This window comes from Callithrix jacchus, chromosome 14 (genome assembly GCF_049354715.1).
Source record: "Callithrix jacchus isolate 240 chromosome 14, calJac240_pri, whole genome shotgun sequence".
NCBI lineage: Eukaryota > Metazoa > Chordata > Mammalia > Primates > Cebidae > Callithrix > Callithrix jacchus.
The window spans coordinates 17,217,905-17,243,143 of NC_133515.1; the positions used below are offsets into that span (position 1 = coordinate 17,217,905).

General features: G+C 41.9%; 1 protein-coding gene across 2 annotated transcripts in view; it reads right to left on the bottom strand.

The window, feature by feature from the left end:
* ST6GAL2 (ST6 beta-galactoside alpha-2,6-sialyltransferase 2) overlaps window positions 1-24,500 on the bottom strand; it is a 98,117-nt gene extending 73,617 nt beyond the window's left edge. For both annotated transcript variants that reach the window (XM_035271828.3, XM_008980226.5), the window contains exon 1: window positions 24,362-24,500. The gene's annotated coding sequence lies outside the window, so the exon portion shown is untranslated. The remainder of the gene's footprint in view (window positions 1-24,361) is intronic.
* Between the last annotated feature and the right edge of the window lie 739 nt (window positions 24,501-25,239).

Here is a 25,239-nt window from a genome sequence, read left to right on the forward strand (position 1 = left end):
TAAATAAAATGCTAATGCCGCTGCACCAGAGTCGTGAGGCAGTACCAATCTTTATGTTGCCTCTAACTCCAGTGTGCTTTTGCTCATTTTATTTCTGCTCTTGGCAAGATTTAAATAAAGGCTTTTTTTTTCCTTTGCTCTACAAATGTTTTCAGCAGCTATATTGCACTGACTTAACACAGCATTAACTACAGTACAAATACATACTCCCTAGATTGCTTTCTGAGAAAGGAAAATGTTTATGAACTCTATCAAACACTGAATTCATCAGTCTAAAATTTATTTAAAGTGTCAGATGACTTTGATAAAAATCTATACCTAGAATTCATTTCTGAACAGTGTAAGCTTATTACTTTGATTTCAAAGAAAAAAAATACCCTAAAAAATATTCTAGTTCTCTCAGAATGTAAAGTTCAAGTTAAGCCATGTATGGCTACTGTGGATTTACACTGAATTATGTGCTTTAAAAAAAAAAAAAGACCATTTCTGGCTTGGTTGCCTGACTCGTTGGAGTAAAATTTTTAGTCCCAATTCTTCAATAAAGCAAAATATCAGTCTAAGTGAAAACAAGTGAGGAGCATGGGCTGAGAACAGTGTACTTTGATTATGCTTTATTTTATGACCCAGGCACCAAACTGAGGCAGGGCATAGAAAAAAACATTTCTAGACAGAGATAGGGCAACTCAGCCAAGAAAATGACTACATGCTAGAAAAACAAATCATTGAGGTATTTAAAATCTAATTAATTTGATAAAATATGTTTGTGTTTTCCCAACCCAAAATAAATGAATACAATAATAGAATCATGAGTGCATCGCTTATAATGTATATGTCTTTTTCTGGTGTTATTGTCTTAGAAAAGCCAAAGAGCATAGTATTACTGGGAATACTTTTCTCCCTTGGAAGTTTGCTATCATGTGTGTTACAGCTGGGACAGGCCTTACAAGCACGCCAAATTTCTTTCTACAGATGAGGAGCCTGTGGTCTGGAGAAATGAAGCGAGTTACCTGTGGTTATAAAGTTAGCTGGAGGCAGACACAGAATGAGAGGACAGGTTGCCTGGCTCACGTTTGGCCTCTTGTTCTCCATCATTAAGTAAAAGAAAGGGACTGAAATACTTACAACCTAGAGAAATCTATTCTACTCACAATATGCTCCTTGTCATCCAATGATACAGAACAGATCGGATCACAGATTTTTGTTTCTTGAATGTTTTGGAGTTCTGTAGCTAAACAAGAAGCTGCAGAAATTGGGAATGAGGAACCTCAAAGACAAAACTTCTACACTGTAATGTAGAATCATTCAAATGGAGTTCAAAATATTTTGGGGAGCACAGGTGACCACCTCTCTAATGCACAATGTTTCTGAGGCTGGTTCCAGAGCAGATCACCATGAGGTGGCATCCGCAGAACACATGGGCAGTAGCCACTATGGGGCACTGTGCTACCAAGGAAATACACCTGCAAAATACTGAGAAACCCGGGTCCTCCATTTGCTAAAGGCAGGACCTGGCACTACTTAATTAACCTCTCCCATCCCCAGTTCTCCCAACTGTAAAATAAGAAGAGTAATTAACTGCTCTGAACATCTCACAGGGTAATTGTGGGGATCGATAGAGACTGGGTATAAAAGATGATGTGGAGCTAGGAAGAGATATTATTATCATTATATGTGTGTTCTTTCCTCTTACTTGGAAAGACAGCACAGAAGCTACAAAACAATACTATTTCTAGAAGTATGGTGCTGGGTGCTGCCTCAGAACCTCTACGGAGATGTGTTTAAAATGCAACTTCCTGGGTTCTATCCCAGACTCACTAAAACAAAATCTGAGAAACATGGCCCATGATCCTGTCATGTCAACACTTTCCTTTGGATTGCATGCCCCTAGAAGCGCTAGACTAGAAGCGATACAGGAGTAAAAGCCAGAGGAGGCTGAGAAAATGGGCAACCACATTCCACAGAAACAATGTTCAACCCACTGGTTGGAATCTCCAAACTACCCACAGATGTCTGTCTGACCTCAATCCTGTAATTCTTGTTATCTCTACCAAAGCCAGTCTCTCTCCCTGCAGCACTTCAAGCCCTGGAGACTACAGGCACTGCCAGACACACACCTGCAAGCCTATGCAAAGGCTGTCTTCCTAAGCATCCTGCTCTGATGGCCCTTGGTCTTCTCCCATTTTCCTGCAGCCCTTCATAGGTATATTCCTCCCTGGGCAGAACCTTTACATGACCAGTGATTAGCACATTATTTTACTTTCAGTATGTTATGTACAAATACATGAATGAAAGGCAGAATATGGAATTTATCATACTCACAAAAATCTTACTATAGCATTTAACACTATTCTTTTTGCAAAATGTATTCACATTACCATTTGAGAAGGCAAAGACAAGAAGCATTTGAATAACAAATACCTGGATTCAAATACATTTCCAAAATAAGTTTTTGCATTTACTAGCTATATCAACATGGGCAAGTTATTAAATCACACATCAGTTTCTTCAACTGGAAGATAGATGTAACATCATACAACCTAGCCCGCCTTCAGGAAGATTTTAATTGGGCTCCATAGGAAAGGCAATTAATGTATTGCCAGGCACAGATGCTCAAAGAATGTTATTCTCTTCTTGTCTTTTTCCCTTTGCACACTTTCTAATGGGTTCTCTAATAGTCTGCAATAGCCACAGCTTGTAACAAATCTTCCAAAAGGAACTCCGACAGTAAATTTGATTCCTACTTGGTAGTGTACTATTAAATGTTTTACAATCGTCTCTCAGGGAGGGGGAGTAGAGTAAGAACCCTGATTGTTGGTGTTTGCCCATTCTATGGTGCAAATACTTCCACTACTGCCAATTTCAAACCACCAATGGGATGTTACTGAGCAGAACTGTGATGCAATGTGCAAGAGCTTGTTTTGTCTGAGTATTTCTACTGCTCAGATACAATAAAAGTAAATAACTTCAAGAGCACAGAGGATAGCAAAATGAAATAAAATAATCAGAAAATGATGAGTGTTGAGTATTTGCCACTCTCAATTTTTAAAGTGGCTTATAAAATTCCTGAAAAGGTACAAGCCAACTCTAGCACACCACTCTGTCTTCCTCCATCAGGAAAACTCTGCCCATAGAAGAATATTAATTCCAGACACTTCAGCCTACCTAGAGAGCTTTATTTATGCAGGACCCTTTAAACAGATGCAGAAAGCACATGCTTAGAGTTTCTACAGGGGTGAAACATGGCTACATAGCCGTATGTGTCTATGTAATACAGACATGCTATACATGTACATCAGTACTGCTAGGGAAAAGCCTTGTCTGGAGAGAAAGAAAGCTGTACTGTGTTTAACACGTGGAAACACCCAGGTAACAGGTAACAGTAATAGGTAATAAGCAACAGTGAACTTTGTTACACCTCTTCTTTCCATCTCAACCTTATTATGTACATTTATTTATGTGGCTTAACTTTTACCTTAGGTCAGTCTTCGCTATAAGACACTAAGCCATGATGTAACAATTTTTAGGACCCACATCAAACATGTGTGACACTCTCACTTTAGACAAAAGAAAACAGAGATACAGAGAAGAAAAACAAGTTGCCCACAGGTAAACCAATGTAGGACTGGAATTCAGGCCTTATACTTTTATAGAATGGCTTAGCTCTTCAAAGCCTTTAGGCTACTACATTTTATTTACTTATTCATTTGTACACTGACTGTTTTCAAAAGAAAATAAAATATATTTTGACTTACTAAATTTTATTTGCAGCCTGCTCAGTTCTAAAAGTGACATTTAATGACCCTGACTTGCATTTGCATTAGGCTGTCTTTACCACAATACAGCCATCACATTTGAAAATGTGCTCAGTAGTAGAAGTGGTAGGGATTAACTTTTATTAAAGGCTTACAAGATACCAAGGGTATTAGTACATAAATTATAAAGATGGCTTCATTTAAACAGAAGAACAACTGATGCATTAGGTAATATTATGGCCTCAATTTTATGATGAAGAAACGAAGGCTCCTTGAGGTTAAGAATCCATAAGAAGTCTCTAGGGCTGGCTTCCTGGGCACGTGACCTGTGCAGTCATGTGGGACCCCACACTCAGAAGAGCCACATTTGTTTTAATGCTCCCTGCCACTTGCCTGAAATTTTCAGTAACTTTTTGACTGCGTGTGCTCTACCTGCAATTGGATGGGAGAGAGTGGAACAATGAAGCAGATGTGGGTAATGTGTGCGTCACATCCTGCTCACCGTTACTTGCTGCCAACTTGCAGACAACATTCATGATGCCTCATGAGCACAGGACTCTGGTGAGGCCACAACGCATGGGAGTTCAGCAGGACTCAAAATGAGTGCAAGGTGATTATGGTACCTCTATGACAAGTGGAGGATCCCACAGCTCTCAGAGGCCATGCTTTCTGTTAGAACCAGAACTAGCTTCAAACACAAAAACAAGGCTATTGTACTTTAAGAAACACAACCGACCAAGGCACTTATGCCCTTTCTTATTTCATTGTATTGGCCAACCACTTGTGCTCCAAATGGTGACACAGAAGGAAAGCCCTTCCTGACTCCTAAGGAAGCTGAAGGCAGGATGTGTTGGCAAAACATGCATGTATCAAGAAGTCACATAAAAACAACAGGGTTAGTTTTTGGAAGTGTTTCCTCTGTTCTGGTCATAAAGAGATACAAAGGCATGTGACAGCTATGGGAGGCCGAGGTGGTCGAATAATGAGGTAAGGAATTTGAGACCAGCCTGGCCAACATGGTGAAACCCCGTCTCTACTAAAAATACAAAAAATTAGCTAGGAATAGTGGCAGGCGCCTATAATCCCAGCTGCTCGGGAGGCTGAGGCAGAAGGATCGCTTGAACCTGGGAGATGGAGGTTGCAGTGAGCTGAGATTGTGCCACTGTACTCCATCCTGGGTGACAGAGTGAGACTCCATCTCAACAACAAAAAAGAAAACAAATAGTGTAATTTCAGTGATTATGCCAAATGCTCTTAAATTTGCATTTAAAATTGGCATTGCACAAGTTAAGACTAAACAGAAAAAATCATACCAATAATTAAATTTTTAATTTTTCTTTACTTAGAACATTAAAAACATTGTGACAATTCCAGAGAGAAGGAAGAGAAGGGAAAGGAGGGCAGGGAAGCAGTGGGAAGGGAAGGACAAAATATTTTGTTTTAGCACCTTGCGGGGTACTTCTTTCCCGTTTTTTTGAATAAATGGCTCCACATTATAATTTCATGCATCCCACAGTCAGCCCTGGTTGTCACACAACTTGGAAGCATCAGAGTCAGTATCTGAATCCAAACTGACTCTAAAGCTCCTTTGCTTTGACCCCATTTTATTCAGCCATTTATTTTAAGTAACAGGGCTCTTCAGCTTCAGAAAATGTTTGTCATGATTCCACTACTGGCAATCTGAACATATGACAATTGTTTATCCCTCTTCCCTTTTCTTCATTTCCCCCTCCTTTCTCTGAATCATTTAAGCTGTGGTTTTTCCATTCATTGAACAAGTATTCACTCTGTGCCAGGGACGTCTAACTCTGTTACCGGGGGTGTGTCAGCAAAGCCTATGATTTTAGAGACAACAAAGGAGAAGTCATTTCTAAGAACCTCAAAAATCCCAAATGATGAGGTTTATGCAACTTCAAAGCCTTTCTGTCCTTTTTTTTTTTTTTTTTTCCCTAATACTTGATTACCTCTCTAACCAGAGGCTGTACTTCATGCAGGTCTAATCTTTCAGAGCACAGTGTGGTTAGGAAGCCCCCCCGCCTGCCAAAATGAGCACTGGCTGCTAAGTAGGCATTCAGTTTCAAAGAGGGTTTGTTCCACTGAACACCAAATGTGGACTAGAAGCAGCAGATTAAAATTCTGTTCACTTGTGTCCCACAGAGGACTCAAAGTCAGGGGATTTCTATCCCAGACCTTTCTGTTCTTTCTTCCCCAACTGCTCCTCCTGCACCTCCTGCCCCATAAAAACCACTGTCTGGGTTATAAGTTAAATCATTTTAAGTCACCTCAAAGAATAAGGTATGATACAAGAAGGTAAGGCAAGAGAGAAACTAACAAACAAAACCCTATGCTACTTATGCTGCTTAAGCAAAAGCCAAAGGAAAAAAAAAGTGCTAGACATGCAGCCAATTCTATTTCCTTTAATTCTTCTATTGTGTCCTAATAATAGTAGCCACAAACACTACCTTTGAGTCCAGCACAGGTGTGCTGGCTGGCAATTTAAAATACTGTTTGTCAAAAGGAACCAGATGATTTACTCTCTCTTTACAGGAGAAGGAACTTTTCATCGTTTGTTAAAGCAAACCGAAGGAAAAGAAAGGAGGAAAGAAAAAGGTAACTCACACAAATCTCAGCAAGGTGCAGGACCTGGAATCTGAGACTAAGTCTGTGGACTCCGAAGCCCCTGTCTCTCCTCACAGGCTTCCCTGTACAGGTTACAAAGTGCATTCATGCACCATGCATCTCCATGCCATATGGATTTCAGATTAAATGTCCAATTCTGACCTCAGTTTTACTGAAAATAAACTCTTCATAGGTCGTAAATTTTTAGAACTGGCCATAATAAACTAAATATCTGTGTACAAGTCCCAAAGCGAAGATCACTGCACTGGAATCCTCTAGCAGTGCTTCAAACATGCTTGCTGCTAACACTTAGAACTGCTGTATCAGACAGAGATGGGAGATGAGAAAGAATCAGATTGGGAGACTGAAAACTGAAGAATGCCAAGGAGAGAATCCAATACAACAAAACTGTCATCAATCTAGCATTTGTGTAGAGTTCGGGGGTTTCAGAGACAACATCATAGGTCAACTTGTTTTTTTTCTTAGGAAGGAAATTCTAACCTCAGAATGTGCTTTTCTAAATGTGTAAAATTTTGCTCCCACATATGTGAATTGTGGTTAGAGAGCACGAATCAGGCAGTACAAAAAAAAAAAAAAACCCACTTATTAAATTAAATGCATTATTTATTGAGGGAGTGTCATTACATTCTGCTGTAAACTGGTGGTAAGATCCAAAGTGGACTGGTGATGGGTCATTGCTAGGTTGTAACAAACCCACATCTATGGTGAACAGAGTTTCTTTTATTTAACAAATATCTATGGAAGGAATTTGCTAACCACTGGGGATATAAAGGCAAATGAGATGAGCTCTCATATCTTAAGAACTGGTGGCAGGGGAGAAGAGGTGTGCTTTGGAGGGGGTTTTGGGAGTGGTGAACAGAATATCCCATAAGTACAAGACAGGTACTCAAGGAGAGGAAGTCCTGGAAGGGAGCTTCAGACCCCCTAGAATTCTCCATTTGGAGGGGAAGGGCACCCTTCAATCAGGTGCAACCAATGCGGAAAGGGGTGTAGGCCTCTGGCAGCTTTTCTTGTACACAGAGCTTGTCTCCTTCCATTGACATGTTCGGACAAAGACCAGACTAGGGCTACTGTGTTAATTTTCTGCAGCATGCTATAACACATCTTGTTTCATCCTTTCATCTTCTCCCTCAGGAACTTCAAAATATCGATCGCCCTTTAAACTCAGGGATAACTGCTCCCATCCTAGGAAGCCTGGGATTTGGAAATGGGGGCAGAGGGGCTCCTGCTCCCACCCAGAGAGGGAGGGGATGGGCTGTTTACAAAGTGCAGACACCCCCTCCCACTGTTGCTTTGGCTCTCTGGGCAGAAGTGGGGCCTTCAAAGCTGTCAGTCAGACCTTTGAGAACATGAAAGAACCCTGGGGAGGGAAGAAAGGGTTTGTTTGTTTTTAAGCTCTTCTCATTAACTTGACTGATAGGGAGGCTCACACACAGCAGTGCTGGGCATCCAAGTCTGAAGTTTAAGCCCAGACAGCTCCAAGGAGACCCCCGCTGGCTATTCTCCCTGCACCAGCCCAGGTGGCTGGGCCTCCAACTGTCCCTCTGTACCTCACCCCTTTTGGACACCAAGCAGGACTGAACGGAGGGTCCTGCCCATAAGGCACCTGACCTTTGAGTCAGAGAGAGAGCCAGTCCTTTATTTAATTGTGGAGACTATGATGAGGCTAGTCATTGTGTTGTGCCACTTTCCACTTCACCTGGTGTGATGGACCAACAGAACTAACAAAGGTGATGTGCCTGGGGTCTGCCTGCAAGATGGCCAGTGAGAGGAGGGTGGGAAAGCCAGCTCTGCACAGGCAGTCACTTGGGGGGTGGGGGGCACTATACTCAGCCAATTTTTGTACAGGAATCCTCTGATCCCTGCAGAATGAGATTTTCCCCACCCTTCACTGGCCAGAGAGAAGAGTCCCGGCATTGTGCGAAGCTCCCAGCCTGATGCTAGTCTTCTGTTTCCTGGACACCAAGAGACAGCCTTTCTTTCCAAAAATGAATAAAGATGGGGATTTTGATATATAAACTGAATGTTTAATAGTAATTCACTAAAAGGGCAAAAAATGTGAAAACTTCCACATAGCCCAGATAGTCATGAAATGTAAACAAGTAAACCCAGGCCATTTCTTGTTAAAGCCTTCGTATTTATTACCAGTTTTCTAGGAAGCCACAAAATTGTGTTTACTTTCACTGCCTGAGAGTACACGTTCTCAAGGAATTAAATCAGTTGAAAAAACAATCTAACAAACAAGCAAAACACCAAACTCATTACTGAAGGTATGCCTAGGCCAAGTTTATCACTTCTTGTAGAAGATTGAAATCCTTTCAAATCCAGTGCCAATATCCAATGATTATGGGTTTCCTGAAGAGCCCAACATTCTTCAGGTTGACAGGTTGGTTTGGGCACAGGATGAAGCCTTCCTAGACATTAGCATTCCGGAATACAGTCATAGACCTTTCTAACCACATCCAGTCATCAAAAACCTTCTCCAGGACAACAATATAATTAAAAAGTGCAGAGAAACCGACCAGCAATGTAAACCCTATTAAGATGGCATAGCACAGCTCATAAGGAAAATGAAAAGGGCTTGGGGGTGTGCAGGGATTTAAGGTCATTAAGCAAAGAGAAAGAATTTTAACAGATTTTAAAATTTAATATAGTCATGCCTTGCTAATGACAGAGATATTCTGAGAGATGCATCCTTTGGCAATTTCATCATTGTATGAAGTCACAGCATGTACTCACACAAACCTAGATGGTACAGCTTACTGTATACCTAGGCTGTGTGGTATGGCCTATTGCTTTGCTCCTAGGTTACAAACGTGTACAGTGCATCACGGTACTGCATACTAGGCAATTGTGACACAATGATATTTATATGTCTAAACATATCTAAACAGAGGAAAAATACACTAAAAATATGGTATAAAAAATTTTAAAATGGTACACCTGTATGTGGCATCTACCATAAGTGGAACTTCCATGTCTAGAAGTTGCTCTGGGTGACTCAGTGAGTGGTGAGTACATATGAAGGTCTTAGGACATTACTATATGCTACCGTGGACTTTATAAACACTGTACACTTAGGCAAAGTATAAGTTTACACTAAATTTACAAAAAAAGTTTTTCTTCCTTTGACAATAAATTAATCTAGCTTAAGATTAGCAACTTAGCTTAGAACTTTTAAACTTTATAAACTTTTTATTTTCTTAGAACTTTTGACGGTTTTGTAACACTTAGCTTAAAACACATATTGTACAGCTATACAAAATACCTTTTCTTTCTGTGTATTCTATAAGCATTTTTCCATGCTTAAAATTTTTTATTTTATTTTTCACTTTTTAAGCTTTTTTGTTGTTGAAAACTAAGACACAAACCCACAAATTAGCCTAGGCCTACAAAGGGTCAGGGTCATCCATATCACTGTCTTCCACCTCCAATCTTGCCCCACTGGAAGGTCTTGAGGGGCAATAACATGCATGGAGCTGTCATCACCTACGATAGCAACACCTTCTTCTGGAATTCTCCTGAAAGATCTGCCTGAGGCTGTTTTACAGGTAACTTTTCTTTTTTTATTAATTAAAAGGAGTAAACTGTAAAAGAATGACAAAAGTATAGTATAGTATATACATAAACAAGTAACACGTTTATTTTTGTTGCTTTATCATTGTTTATTATCATTATCAAGTATTATGCGCTGTACATAATTGTATGTGATAGACTTTTATGACTGGCATATAGTAGGTTTATTTATACCAGCATCATCACTAACATACAGTGCAGTAATGCATTGCAGTACAACATTACAACAGTTACAAGTCCCAAGAGATTGGAATTTTGCAGCTCCATTAGAATCTCAGGAGATCCCTGTGTTATATGTGGTCTGTCATCGACTGAAGCTGTATGTGGCACATGACTATTTATTATCTGAAATAACAGCAATACTGAAGTGCTCTAGAAACCAATTCACGTTCCTAATAGAAGACCAAGTTTTCTTCTTCTTCTGGTGCATGAGTCCAGAGTCAGACCTGAGTTTGTGCTTATGTTGTGGAAATCAGGAACAGCCCCGGGCAGTGGTGGAAACTGCCAAGCTGACACAGTCGGAATGACAACCACTAATAATCAGCATCCATGAAGTCACTGAAGACCATTTAAGTTGCTTATGAAGGTGATTTAAAATGATTTCCACGGATGTGAGGACATCCACACTTAGGCTCTTCTTTCTTCACTTGTATGAGGAGTCCCTTCTGTAAATGGAGACATGACATCATTTATTCAAATGCTCCACATATGTCCTTTTGTTTGTTTGTTTTTTGTTTTGTTTTTGAGATGGAGTTTTGCTCTCATCGCCTGGAGTTTGCTTTTGTTGCCCAGGCTGGAGTGCTGTGGCATGATCTTGGCTCACTGTAACTTCCACCTCCTGGGTTCAAGCGATTCTCCCGCCTCAGCCTCCTGAGTAGCTGGGATTATAGGTGCCTACCACCACACCTGGCTAATGTTTTGTATTTTTAGTAGAGATGGGGTTCCTTTTGTTTTTAACTTCATGTGCTTTCATTACATCCTGTGAAGTTCTACTTAACATTGAAGATCATTTAACATTCCTAACTTCAATCCCTGAATATTTTTTATTTTGATTCTAGTACAGGTTCAGAGTAAGGAAAATAGTAATTAACTGACATGAACCAGACATGCCCCTGATTTTAACTTCACCTATGAGAAGCTGCAAAATTTCAAAAAACAGAATAAAACAAAACAAAATGCTCACTCAGAAGGCTGTAAGTCTGAAAAGAAATTGAGAAAATACACAAAGACCCACATAAACTCTAATGACCCCAAATGCTCACTGACACTTCATCTCTCTCCACAGATGTCCCCAGCCCTGTGGCCGTCTCCTGCAGGGAGTGATGGCAGTATGAGGTCGTGGCCATGCATCTGATACACACAGGCAGGGGACAGCGCAGCACCTTCCCTGGGCTTTAAGCTAAAGGTGTGTGTTAGTTTCTCCATCTGGAACGGGGTTGGGCTGAACCCAAGATCAAGGCCCTGCATTTATAATTCTTCATGGACAGCTGATACTGTATAATCCCTCTGGTGTAGAAGTACCTTTTTCCCAATTTTAATAGTTATTCATAGATAATTCTTGGGCAGGCAGCATAATAACAAAACACTGCTGAGCCCATTCATTCTGGTACAGCCTTATTATCACACCAGGTGCTGAAAATGTATGTAGTTCTAATTGTAGGATTTGTACAACATTTATGAATCCAAGACAAAGTGCTTTTTATAAATCCTCAATGGACAGATCCAACCCAATATATTTACTAATTATTTACTGATTACACGTGTCCCTTAGTTCTGAATGCTTTGCTAAAGGAAGAAACAAAGATGCCGAACCCTATTTTTAAGCATTTCCAAGAGAAATGTGAATTTCAGGTTTTCTCTGTGAAAGCCATGAGTGGCACAAAAATTATTAGGTTGAATGGCTTAGCAGTGATTTCCTAACATTGCTGGTAAATGTGTTTCTCCAGTGATTAGTGGCAACTCTAAAGTATAACACAGTGTATGTGCAGAATAGCCCACCTGGGCCCACCTGGGCCAAGGAATGCATAGTCTATCCCTTGTCCTTAGGGAATGTTCTGTTTATAAATGGATCACTAGAATTTGGGGAGCCCTATTCATAAAGATTCTACCTGAAGAAAGAGGGGAAAAATCCCACCCATTCTCCTTTGTTTTTAGAAATCACACTTAGAGAGTAGACAGCCATCTTTTCAATCTAACAGGACTCCTAGATCCATCCATTTGACATAGATTCATGAAGCTTCCAGGGCTCAGTACCACACAACATGCTTAACAGCTGGGACAAAGAGTTCTGGAGGCTGCCTGCAAGGAACTTACCATTTCGCAGGGGTGGGAAGGGAGCAAAGTCAATTATAACAGAGTAGCAAGTGTAACAGCAGAGGCTTGATGCTGTGGTGCAGGTAGGAACCATTAAGTCACGTTAGGTGTGTGTGTCAGGGAAGGCTTGCTGGTAAATGAATGGGAGTTGGTGTAAGTTAGGGGTTGGGAAGTGGGCAGTGGGAGAGAGAAAGAATCAAGTCCCTAATAATCTGGTCAAGGAGAGATCCTGAAGGTAGCTGTGGCTGATAGGGGAGTAGAAAAGTAGAGACCATGAGCTTAGACCCAAGCCAGAAGCACATGATGTTCTAAAAATGGCAGACAGTGTCCTATATGCAATGGAGGAAGACTGGGACATCTAAGGAGGAGAGAATGGCACAGGATTGAGCTTGAGGTTTAGAAGGAGGACTGTTGGCCAAAGCAGCAAAGGGATGGGTGTGCAGGAGGAGGTCAAGAGTGGATGGAGACATCTGTAAAGTAGATTCTAATATAAAATGCTCTGTTAGCTCTGAGCAGTGCATGGCTTCCACTCAAGTTTTTCCTTAAAGAGTATGATAAACACTGGATACTGAAGCCCAAGAAACACTTCACCCTCTAGAAACTGTAAATTTCGCTGTTTCCATAAGGGCAGAGATTCTGGACAAGCACATGAAGCATAATCACATATTTTCAAGCCACTTAAATGGCACATGCCCAAGGGCACGTTGCAGACAAGCCAGCATCTGCAGCAGCAGGTAGCAGAGACAGCTTCCTCTTCAGGAAGCAGACACCAAATCATTAGAACCTTAATGCAGTGTCAGCTTTGGCTGCCAAATATGCAGCTCCACATCAAATGGAACCATTTGCATCTGGCTCTGGATTTAAGCCAACTTCTTTGGCTTTAAGAAAATTCTGAATTTATACAATATAATATGAGAACACCTGATCTTCATTAGGCAATCTGCCTGTTCTCCTTTTTTACTTTTGAAATCATTTCTATTTCTTATTCTCTTCCATTCTACTAAATTTTAAGATATCATTTAACTTTTTCTCTTTTCTTTTTTAAATGGGGTCTCACTCTGTTGTTCATCCAGCCTGGAGTGCAGGGTGCGATCTCCACTCACTGCTACCTCCGCCTCCCAGGCTGAAGCGATCCCCCAATCTCAGCCTCCAGAGTAGCTGGGACCATATGCAAGTGCCGCCACCACTCCCAGCTAATTTTTTGTATTTTTGGTGGAGAGTAGATTTCCCTATATTGCCCAGCCTATTCCTGAACTTCTGAGCTCAGGCGATCCAGTCATCTTGTCCTCCCAAAGTGCTAGGATTATAGGCGTGAGCCATCGCGTCCAGCCCATTCTACTTTTTCTTTATATTCCTTTGAACTTTAGTTTTTGGTATCATGGACACATCTCTCAAAGCTGGTCAGCACACTCCAAGTATGGACCGGCAACTGATGGGGTATGGGACAGTCCTGGGCTGGGTTTTTATATTTACGTTTATTATTTCCAAACTGCAATGTAGAATTCCTCTATAAGAACAAAAATTACAAGGAATCTATATGACTTTAATCTTCCATGTCCTGATGAACTTTCCCTGATGAGCTAGTTGCTTTAAAACATCTCCTAAGAGATCTCATTATATTATGTAGAAAAGCTTCTAGAACTGTTCATTTAATAAGCTTCCATATTATAATTGGGATAGATGTATATCATCTAGAAGTAACAGAGATTCCTTGGGCTGAGGGTCCAACTCAACGTCCACTTGCAATATTAAATTATTCCAAATTCACAATTCAGAGGCTACAAGTTAAATGTCAAATAAAATTGAATTCAGTTAGTAAATTTCTTCTTTTAAAGAGATGAGGTCTCATTCTGCCCCCAGGCTGAAGCACACTGGAGCGATCATAGCTCACTGCAGTCTTGAACTCCTCTAGGCTCAAGAGATCCTCCCACCTCAACCTCCTGAAAGCTGAGAATGAAAGTGCAAAATGCCTAAACACAAATTTCATTTTTAAAGTGTGTTTTTTCCATATAAAGGTTATATGTCCAGCATTGTTTTTAATAAGCTGGAACATATTAAATACATCTTCAAGATTTAGAGTAAAATATACTGGCTTTACTACATTTTAAAATTTACTTTTGGTCTTCCAGCTGTAGTCAACTGAAGAAAGACCTGTAGCACTGAACAAATGGCAAAACTAAGCTTTTATATTATAACAACCCTGGGGTTGTTAATAACAAAATGAACTTCAGACAGCATGAAAGTTTCAATAATGAACAAATATTGAACTTTTGTATTGTAATAGCACAACTAATACTTTATTCCTGGTTAACTTTACCATAATTATTTTTTTAAAAAAGATAAACTGTTTAAGAGTTATTTTGTTTAAACTTTTAAGTATAAGCTGGTGAGCAGGTGACACAAAACTAATCTACTCTGCTATAAATCAGAATAGGGAGTACTCATTGGGGGACAGTAACCAGAAGAGGGCACCAGGAGGCTTCCGTGGTGCTGGTAAGAATTACTTTTTGATGTGCTGGTTACAAAGGTATATTTGGTTTATGAAAATTCATCAAACACATGCTTTGTGCACAGCTGGCACTGGCAAAAGATTTAATAATTAATTTTTCACTTAGCTACTTTCTGATTAAGGTATACAGCTGAAGAAAACAGGACAGGGAGAGTAACTGTGCAGAAGCCAGAGTAAACCTGCACCATGGAGGGAGCAGGCGCCACAGCTTCCTCCGTATGCATGTGGATACAAGAAGCACATTGGTAAGAAAGACATGCCTAAATGAGGAAGAGAAACGTTCAGGACTCCAAAGAATCTATTTAGAGAGAAAAAAGTGGTCGGTGGGGGAAAGTAAAGATGACATGTTTCTTTGTATCCTTTCCTCCACCAAAATTCCATTTGACATCATCCAGAAATGTTCATTTGACATTTCTGGTTTGAAGACTATGAGGGGAATGCATCCCATGGGCCAGTGGTTACTGACTACAATACCACCTTTGGAAAGTTTAGGAAATCCTCTTATGGCCTCTGAGATTTTCAAGCTGGGGATATAGCCAAGTTGGCTTCTTGTAAGCCTTAGATCCCAGAAGATGGTTTGGGGGCAATATTCCACTTCAATCTTTTGTACTTGAAGTCAATGAAATCTGACATGTGAGATTACATGGAGCTGAAAATGTCACATGAAAGCAAATCTGGATAAAAATATTGCATATCTATGTATATGCACATGAGGATGGAAGGCCTATGAGAGCTCCAGGTCTTTTGTTGTATGCAATAACTTCATTCACCCAAGCACCTGAACATATCAGCACCTGTGAACTTCTTTTTGTAAAATTTACTAGCTAAATCCCATTCTACCACCACAGACAACAGGACCTGTGACTTAGTCTCTATTTCTCCTCTCCTCCACCTTAGAGAAGGTCAGTACTAAATGAAGAAAATTTTATTTTGTAGTACCTAGTTGAACATGCCAAGGGGCTTAACCGCATCTGTACAAAAATATTTGGTTGGCACCTACAGAAAATAAACAAGGGGAGTGCTCAAATACCTTACTGCATTCATTAATCCTTATTTTCTACCCACCATACACATATATATGTGTAAAACAAATAAACAAAACCATGCATGACTACCTTCCTACAGTACTGTTCCCTACAACCTCTCCACACACGCAAAACTTGAATGTTATTTGAAGGAGAAGCAAACCAATCAATGTGGGTATGCCTTTCAGTTCAGCGAGGGGCAGTTCTAAGGAACAGTCTTGTAACTAAGGTCCTGCTGTCTGGGTTGAGCAGGGACCTGAAGGGCTGCACCCTAGTGCCTGGCTGAAGGTTGTGCCCACCACCCTGAACATTCAGTGGCTATTGTTTAGGTGCTCAATACATGCAGTAATTCCCAAACCAAATCTGTATGCCAATCACAGTTAACCCCCTGCAACCACAGATTCCACATCCACAGATGACACCCACCATCACTCAAAAATATTTGGAAAAATAAATAAGAATAAAAATAGTACCAATAAACATACAGTGCAGGCTGGCATAGTGAGTGGCTCATGCCTATAGTCCCAGCACTTTGTGGGGATGAGGTGGGAGGATTGCTAGAGACCAGAAGTTCAAGACCAGCCTGGGCAACAGAGTGAAACCCTATGTCTACAAAAACATTTTTAAAAGTAGCCAGGCATGGTGGTGCACACCTGTAATCCAAGTTACTCAGGAGGCTGAGGTAGGAGGATTGCTTGAGCCAAGAAGTTGAGGCTGCAGTGAGCGTGACTGCACCATGATGGCATCCAGCCTAGGCAACAGAGTGAGATCCTGATTGTAAAAGACAAAAACCAGGCTGAGCGTGGAGGCATGTGCCTGTAATCCCAGCACTTTGGGAGGCCGAGGTGGGAGGATTGCTTGAGTCTAGGAATTCAAGACCAGCCTGGAGAGAATAGTAAGACTTCTGTCTCTCAAATAACAATTAAAAAACAAAGCCAGCATAACTGTTTCGATAGCATTTACATTGTATTAGGTACTATAAATAATCTACAAACAATTGATTTAAAATATACAGGAGAATCTGCCTAGGTTAGACAAAAATACCATGCCATTTTATATCAGGGACTTAAGCATCTGTGGATTAGGGTATCCAGAGAGAATACTGGACCCAATCACCTGAGGATACTGAGGGATAACTATGTTTCTACATTATAAACTCACCTCTCATTTTCAACACAGCATGGTAAGAATAAGAGTCATCTAATTTGGGCAACTGAAAAACAGGGATCGACATGGACATTTGTAATAAGGTGAGCTTGTTTAATTTTACTGGGGCTTCCATATTATATTTGGGATAGATATACACCATCTAGAAACAACAGAGGTTCCTTAGGCCAGGAGTCCTTCCATTACCCCTTAAGAGGCACATTGTGTAATACAGTCTAACACTTGCCTTTTACCCACTTCTGGTTCTACATCTAATACTGTGCTTAACTGTCATGAGATAATATTAGAAAAATGCCAAATGGAAAAATTAACCCTGTCTTTTCTGTGTATGTATCCAATAGTGATATGTGGGGTATTACAAGGGTATGATGAGAATACAGCACGATGTTCTTTAATTCTGTGGTGCAAAGTGTAGAGAGGCGCAAGTAACAAATGTTTAGCTTTAACTTATGGACACAATCGCATTATCTTAAAGCCATACCTTTCAGACATTTTCCTACTACTTACTATCAAGTCAACTTTGGAAACTCTCTCACCTCAAATAGTTAATGAAATAATAATGGCACCCCATGAATGTTATTCTAACACACCAAGTATTGAGTCAGGACAATTACTTAATTAGTTCAACTCTCCCAACTACTAATTTTGAACATCAGGCAGAAGAATGTTTTTTAACTACACTGTCAGTCAGAGGGGGTAAGCTGCCCTTTACACAACAGAAATTATAGGCCAATATAAACATTATATAAATATCTATATACATATTGACATTTTTAAAAAGGAAATCATATTGCATTTGTCTATTTCCCATTTATTCATAAATTAGTTAAAATTTGCCTTAAAAACTAGAGCATATATATATATATATTTTTTTAAATAACTCTTAGGTTTGTGGTCTTAATTATTTTGCCTAATGTCTATAGTGATTAGAAGATGATATAATGCAGGGCAATTCCAAATAGTCATCTGCTCTCCAGAAAACAGACTGAATCACCTATAGTATTTGGTGAACTTCAGGATGACCTAAAACATCTCAAGTGGCTCAGCCTCTCATTACAGAGAACAGCTAACCAATATGTAGGATTCCGGTCATCAGCCTTGTGCCAGGGTCCCCAAAGGACTTGCCTGAGAAGCCAATCTCAAAAGTTATTCTCAACAGTCAAATATATTCTGTACATCACCAAAGGGACCCAGGGACCCAGGGACCCTGAGCACGTCTGCTGTGGTCACAAAACATTTAGAAACATGCACACTCACATATATGTATACATAAAAGTAAAAGTATGTTTTCCATATGTATCCTATTTATAATAAACTAAGATAAAGTTTAAACCCTAAACATTTTGGTTGGCTTCTCACAAGCCACATGTAATCTGGAACATAAAATTTTCTCAGAGATAAATCAGATAGGAAAAAGAATGTTCTTTCAGTCAGAAGGGCTGGCTCTTGTCCTAATTTTGTTAGGCAACAGCCATGAATCCCAACAAATAATGCTCAAGTATTCTAATTCAAGTTCCCACTCCTGATTACTGATGTAACAATACATAATGCAGGAATTGATTCCTCTGGTGCTTACTTGCCAGTGTGTGAGTGTGTCTGCATGTGTATGTGTGCACATGTGTTCTTTTTAAAGAGAGTCCTCTTTTTCATTTGAAATTTTATTTATTTCTTTATTTTTTGAGATAGGGTCTCACTTGTCACCCAGGCTGGAATGCAGTGGTGTGATGATGGCTCACTGCAGCCTCAAACTCCAGCGCTCAGGCGATTCTCCCAACTCAGCCTCCTGAGTAGCTGAGACTACAGGTGCTTCCCCTACATCCAGCTAATTTTTTCAAAAAAATTTTGTAGATATGGGGGTCTTGCTATGTCACCCAGGCTAATCTTAAACTCCTGGGCTCAACCAATTGCCTGCGTCATCCTCCCAAAGTGTTGGGATTAAGGCACTGCATCAGGCCCTACAAGATTTCTAATGGGGTATACTTTCCCTAATTTTAAAATATAATTTACATAGCAAGATCCCTTTTCTAACAGTAAAAACAAATTCATTCATTTAATCCTACATGTACAGTTCCATTTTGTAACTGGGTTAGTTCTATCATTTAGAAAACAAACCCTATATTAACTGTACTTTTTTCCACCCATTTGTGGTCAGTCATACAATTACGGGTTTTTAGCACATAATATTATACTTACATTTCAGAAAAGTCATCACTATACTTTCAAAGAAGCTACTTTTACATTTTAATTGTAAATAATGAAAGCTATTGGGTTATCTAAGAGACTTACCCTTTCCCATATTTAATTTACAGGTAAGTCATTTTAGAAACCACAATTACCAACAAGCAAGAACCTCTACTTGAAAAATTTGTGTAATTTGAACATGGAAAACCAATTATTTTAAATTTAATAAAGCATTTTTCTCTCAGGCTCAAACAGTAGAAGCAGCCCAGAGTAGAACTTAATGTGTAAATTACAAACTTCTGAAAACAAAGGCTACAATGAAGATATTGCAGGATTTTTCTTATTCTCTAATGCTTTAGCCAATGTATTTCTAAAAGTCCTAGGAGACTACTTTCTGAGCTTGCTCTCTTCACCAACCAAGTAACTCAAAACAGGTGAATCATTTTCTTGAATCTTAGCCTAAATTTTTCCTTGGAAATTTCACTTGATATGACATGCTTCATATCAGCCCAAATTTTATTCTAATATTGACTGCCTGGATATTCCACATTTCATGGCCCATTTTTAAGTTGCAGCTTAAACCTTTTTCTGCTTCCAGGTTCTGATGAACACATGCTTTCTGTATACATGAGCTCCGTGAAATCCTCTTCCATCATGTACAATCTTCCCCATCCAGCAGGCTCAGCCTGGTTTGAGAACATGAAAGCTTAGAGTCATAGTTGGTCTCTGGCTCCACACAATGGCAGGAGTTGTCATTCTTGTTTTCTTCTGTTGAGTGGACCTCAGTCTAACAGCATGGGTTTGGGACACCCATAAACAGGTCAAATCCCAGCTCTGCCAAGGCGCTTTACCTTTCTGAGGTTCAGTCTTCTTGCCTATAAAATGGGCATAATGATGACAATCTGTGCAAAGCAAATGGTAGGATGTGGTACATCATAAGTGCCAATTAGCTACTATTAATATTCTTGAATTGCGATTGTCTCCTGGAGCTGCAGAGCAGTTAGCTGTTAAGTATGCCAGAACTTACAATGATCAGTTTTGTGGACTCTCACACCAGAAGACATGTAGGAAAGGATTTAATCTAAGCCTTCCCTTTTCAGCCCTGGAAACAGAGCTCTGATAAAGCTGTCTTTCTCCAGTGCTGGTTGCTTCAAGAACACCGACCAATAGCTTTCCCTGGCTCTCCAGGCAAGTCCAGCGCAAAACTGCAAATCCAACCTTCACATCCCTCTAGCTTTGTAAAGCCACTGCATGCCTTCAATTTGGACTTCTTCCCTAGACAAGACCACAGAGGGCAGCAGAAGCCAGGAGGGAACAGAACATTTTTGTCCAGACGTAAGTTCCCTACAGTGGGCAGCATGCCTCTGATGTCCTTTCCATGCACAGAACAATTCCCCCAAAAAACCAGTAGGTGCTTGGTACTGTGGGATAATCAGGAACCTGCAGGTGGCCAAGTGAAGAAAATAGTTCCGCAACTGCTGGAACCCTGCTTTCACCAGGGCTAGGACCAATGCTGGGGCTGGACTAGAAGACCAACTCCTACAAAGCCTCAGGACTACCCAAGTCATACCTCATCCCCTTTAAATGTATTTCAGCTGTGGACTAGGTAGATTCCAAGTATTTTGAATGGCAAATGTTCCCTCATCAATTCAATGGGAGGGGTGGGAGGTGACTTGGATCAAGCAAGGGTAAATTTCAAATTTTGGAAGAGGCATAATAAATCCGTGTTTCTCTAACACTGATGTCTTTTCACTGTGTACTTAATAACATTTGTAAACAAATTTGTCAAAAGTTGGAAGGAGAGCTTTCAGAAAAATCGCAGCTATATTAAACTGAAAGTGTGGTAACTGACATAGTGGCTGGTCATCTATTGCCCATTCAGTCCTTGGCATTGATATCCACAATTGGTGTAAGAACACTGAAAAATTCTGTGCAAATGTGCACCTGTGTTTCCCTTCCACTTTCCAAAATTAGTATCTAATTACATGCAATTATTACTTTTATAGTCATTTGGGAATTTCATGCCATATAGGTTTTTTTTGGGGGGATGGGCTTTCAGTTTTCAATGCTTAAGAAAATCAAAACTTAACATACACCTGCCAGGAGGGTACTATCTGATTCCCTTAGACATTTATGCATGTTAAATTAAGTACTTAATTTAATTTAAGCAATTAAAATTTAGGATGATACTACAGAAAATCTAGGAGAGATAAAAATTCAATCGATCAGGAATAACACAATATGCTTAAAGAGCAAATGCATTAACAAAGACTGTTCTTATTATCATTCATAAGATATTTTTATTCAAAGTATCACCAATGAGGTAGCAAATCTGCAAATTAATTAAGAGCTTCCCAGAGGACAAATATCTCCAAGTTTTTGGAAAGGAATTTATCACGTATTCACCTAAGCAGGAGCTGTAGAAGCCTAGAAATGAGTTTGTCATTTCAGAAAAGATCTAAGCACTTGAGAAATGCTTGGATAAATTCTAAACCTGGAGGATAAAATTTCAGTCAGTATCAGAATGAGCAATAGACCAGAGCCTCACACACTTAAACTGTCTCAGAAAGAGGAGAAATTCCAGTAGTGGTGGGGGGACCTTCCAGTAACAAGCACATGCCGGAATATTTTCAGCAGTCCCTTCACTATTTAACCAGTCTTTGCTGGATTAGCCACAACTCCCTAGACTCAACTTACATCTTCATCCCACAGAGTAAACCCTTTTCCTCTTAATTATCCTCATCAGAAACTCAACACAGATGATTGCCTTCTTCTGCATAATAAATCATTCACATATTTTCAAATGTTAAATGATCTCAACCTTGAATCCTCTAGTCTAAATATCCTCAATTTTTTATCATGTGTCCTAGATCATGTGCACCAACCACATAGCAAACTCAACAAATGTTGCTCCTTTCTCTGACCTCACTCTTTCCAGGAGTATCCATCCACAGCCTCTCTAAACCCTGGAGCTCAGTACTCCACATAGAGCAGAGACTCCTATCACAATCTCTGCAAGAGATTTGGCTCAAAACTCCTGAAGCTTTCACAGTACCAAACAAAAAGGTAAGATGCTACAATTTATACCTACTGCAATAAGAATTGGATTGAGAATTCCAACAAGTCTGAGTGCCTTGTTAACATTGCTGAGGCACTTCACCTAATTATTTTAGGGTTTCATCAGTTTTGAGTACAATAGCCATTCACCTTTGCCAATAGTTTCTTCTAATGCATTATTAAAAGAGGCCTCAAGTGCCACAAAAATTCTGGTTGTGAGTTCCAGAAAAATAATGGGGGAAGGCGAGCGGTAAAAATAGGCTCAAGGCCACACATCATTTTTCCTTTTAAAAGAAATTCTAACTCTAAATTTGCAGCAACAGGATTATACACACACACATATATATATGTACACACATATGCTCATATGTGTGTGTATTTACATTCATATATGATATGTATATACACATATACATGATATATATCATATGTACAGAGCACTTCACTTTATTGGAATTCTTCCTTAGTCATAAATTATATTTCAAATTGGCAAAAAATGTTGATCAGAATTTCAAAAAATTGAAGCATCAAAGTAACCAGCGTGGGGTTTTTCAAGTGTGCTAAAAATTCTCTACAAAATGTGCCGCAACCCACCCACCAAAGATCCCCTCACCCAAGCAGTCAGCGGCGACAAGGGTCAGCATGCCCCTTCATGGTCAGAACGGCAGTGGCTCAAAAGACAATGATTTCAACCAAATATGGTTTGCCTCTCGCCAAATTTTCCACATGTCCAATAAAAGTAAGTTCACAAAAATCCAGCCAAGAGTTACTTTCCCCCGTAAAGTGCTTCTCAGATTATAAAACAGCTTTGAAAGTTCAGCCTGACAAAACAAATATGGTACTAGGAGGAGAGACCTGGAAGGCAATTACAAAAAGTCTCATTTAAATTCCTGGAAAGCACAGCTTCTCCAAACACAGCTATTCAGCTCTTTGGAAGGCAGCGCTTTCGGGAGCCACGAGTTTAACTTCACGCTGTCCCCCAACACAGCACTGGCAAATCCGAAATGAGATGGACGTCACACTTCCTACTCAAAAGAATGCATCAAATACCCACTCTGCAACACCGCGGAAAGTAAACCGAACAGCGGAGTTTAACGCCGGCCAACTGCATAAGAATTAAGACTCCGGTATTTAGGATTCTAAAGATCCTTACTACCTCAAACATTATACCCACAGAGAACCAGAAATCAATAGAACACACTTTAACCTTTAAGAGGTGCAGTTTTGTACGGGAATTGGCTGAAGAAAGACAAAAATCTTCACTCCAAGAGCCAAAATAAAAGAGCACCATTACTAAGCCGTAGGGGCACAACTGTGTCCTCCGGTTCGCTTCTCCAGAATTTCCTGCTTCTTCCCAAACCACCTTCAACATTCCCCACACGAGTCTGGCCACTTATCGAGGAGTGTAACTCCGGCAGAGCAGCGCGCAGGCTGCAGCGCCACGGAGGAAGGCATCACCCACCCTTACCCTCTGCCCTCCCTTACCAATCTTCTCTCCACAGCCGCGCCTCGAAGCGCACGACACCGCGGGCTCGGCGCTCCCTCTGGCCGCGCGGCACTGAACTCAGAGGCGTGCGTGTCACATTTTATTCCCCCGGAGCCTCTCGGGTGCGCGCGCCACGCGCTCCCACACTCACACTGAAGCCCGCTAGAGCTGGGACCCGGGGCCCGGGAGCTCCCGACGCACGCGGCGGAACTTGGGGGCTGCAGAAGGCGAGTGAGCGGCTGGAGTCGTCCTGCCGCGGGCTCAAGTCCTCCTCTTGCCACCCTGGGGGTCTTGGAACTGGCCCGCGTTCGCGTCCCGGGCGGCCTGCGGGATCACTTCCTCTGGGCCAGCGCAGCTCCGCGCTGGCAGCAGCTGCTAGCGCGGGCGGCGGGGCGCAGCGGGTGGCTCGGCCTCAAAGGCGTCAGGGGGCTGCGCTCAGCCCCGAATCGCGCACCTCATTGTTTTGGGCAGCGCTGCTGCGGCTCCCGCGTTTGGAGGGACCGCGGCCTCGAGCCCCAGGGCTAGGCGGCGGCTCTCGGCCCCCGCGCCGCGGCTGCGCCGCGCCCCGCCCCCGAGCTCTGCTCTCCCCCACCGCTTGCCCCAGAGCCCCCTCCCTCTCCGCCATCCCTATTCCCCCTCCCGGCTCCAGGCTCACCTAGCGGGCGGGAGCTGGCCACTGAGAAGTTGAGCTGCCCCCTCCTCGCGCCCCCAGCCCAGCGGCTCGGCCCGCCGGCGAGCGCAGGCGGGGCGCTCCCAGGCTGCGCGCCGATCCCTGCTTCTCGCGGAGAGTGATTGCAGACTTGGGCTGCGTGGGGCGGTGCGGGGCAGCGCTGCTGCCTAAAAAGGCGTGTTTCTCCCCAGCCGCCGCCTCCATCCAGCCCTAGTTCTTCCGAGGGTTACCAGCACAGTACCCGCCTGGCACCTTGCTTGGCATCCCAGGGGCACTCGGGTCCCGGGCGGCGGCGGGGATGCTGGAATGCGCACAGACTGTGGGCGGCGGGGAGGGAGTCGGGGCGCCTGGCCCGGCGGAAGTGAGTCTTTGTGTACCCGCTCCGACACCGCCCTTCGACACTGCCGAAGGCCAAGCTACCTGCGAGCTCGGCAGCCTGCTGGGTGGGGCGAAGGGGAACGCAGCATCCTTCCCGGCTCGCTCGCTCCCTTTGTTCCTCTCGCTCCGCCAGGCTCCACGCTGCCGCCTGGCCCTTGCTCCCGGAGCTACTCTAAGGATCTGGGATGGGCTTGGGAGCGGGCTACCTTCCATTTGCGGGACACCTTCCATTTGGGAAGGGTAACTCGCCAAGTCCGGAGACTGTGCTCCCTGGAGACCCCCACCTGCCTGCTCCTCTCCACTGCCGGTCCCCAGCCCCAAGAGGGACGGAAAGTTCTTGGGGTAGAGGCCGGCGGGACACGAGGTGAAGCGGCCTCGGGAGCTAGTGGGCGGCTGCGGGCCTGGCAGCTGGCAGCTGGGGCCTGCAGGCGGGGCCGCGGGGAGGCGCAGATCCAGTATCTATCTGGTCGCGTGCGGAATGTCCA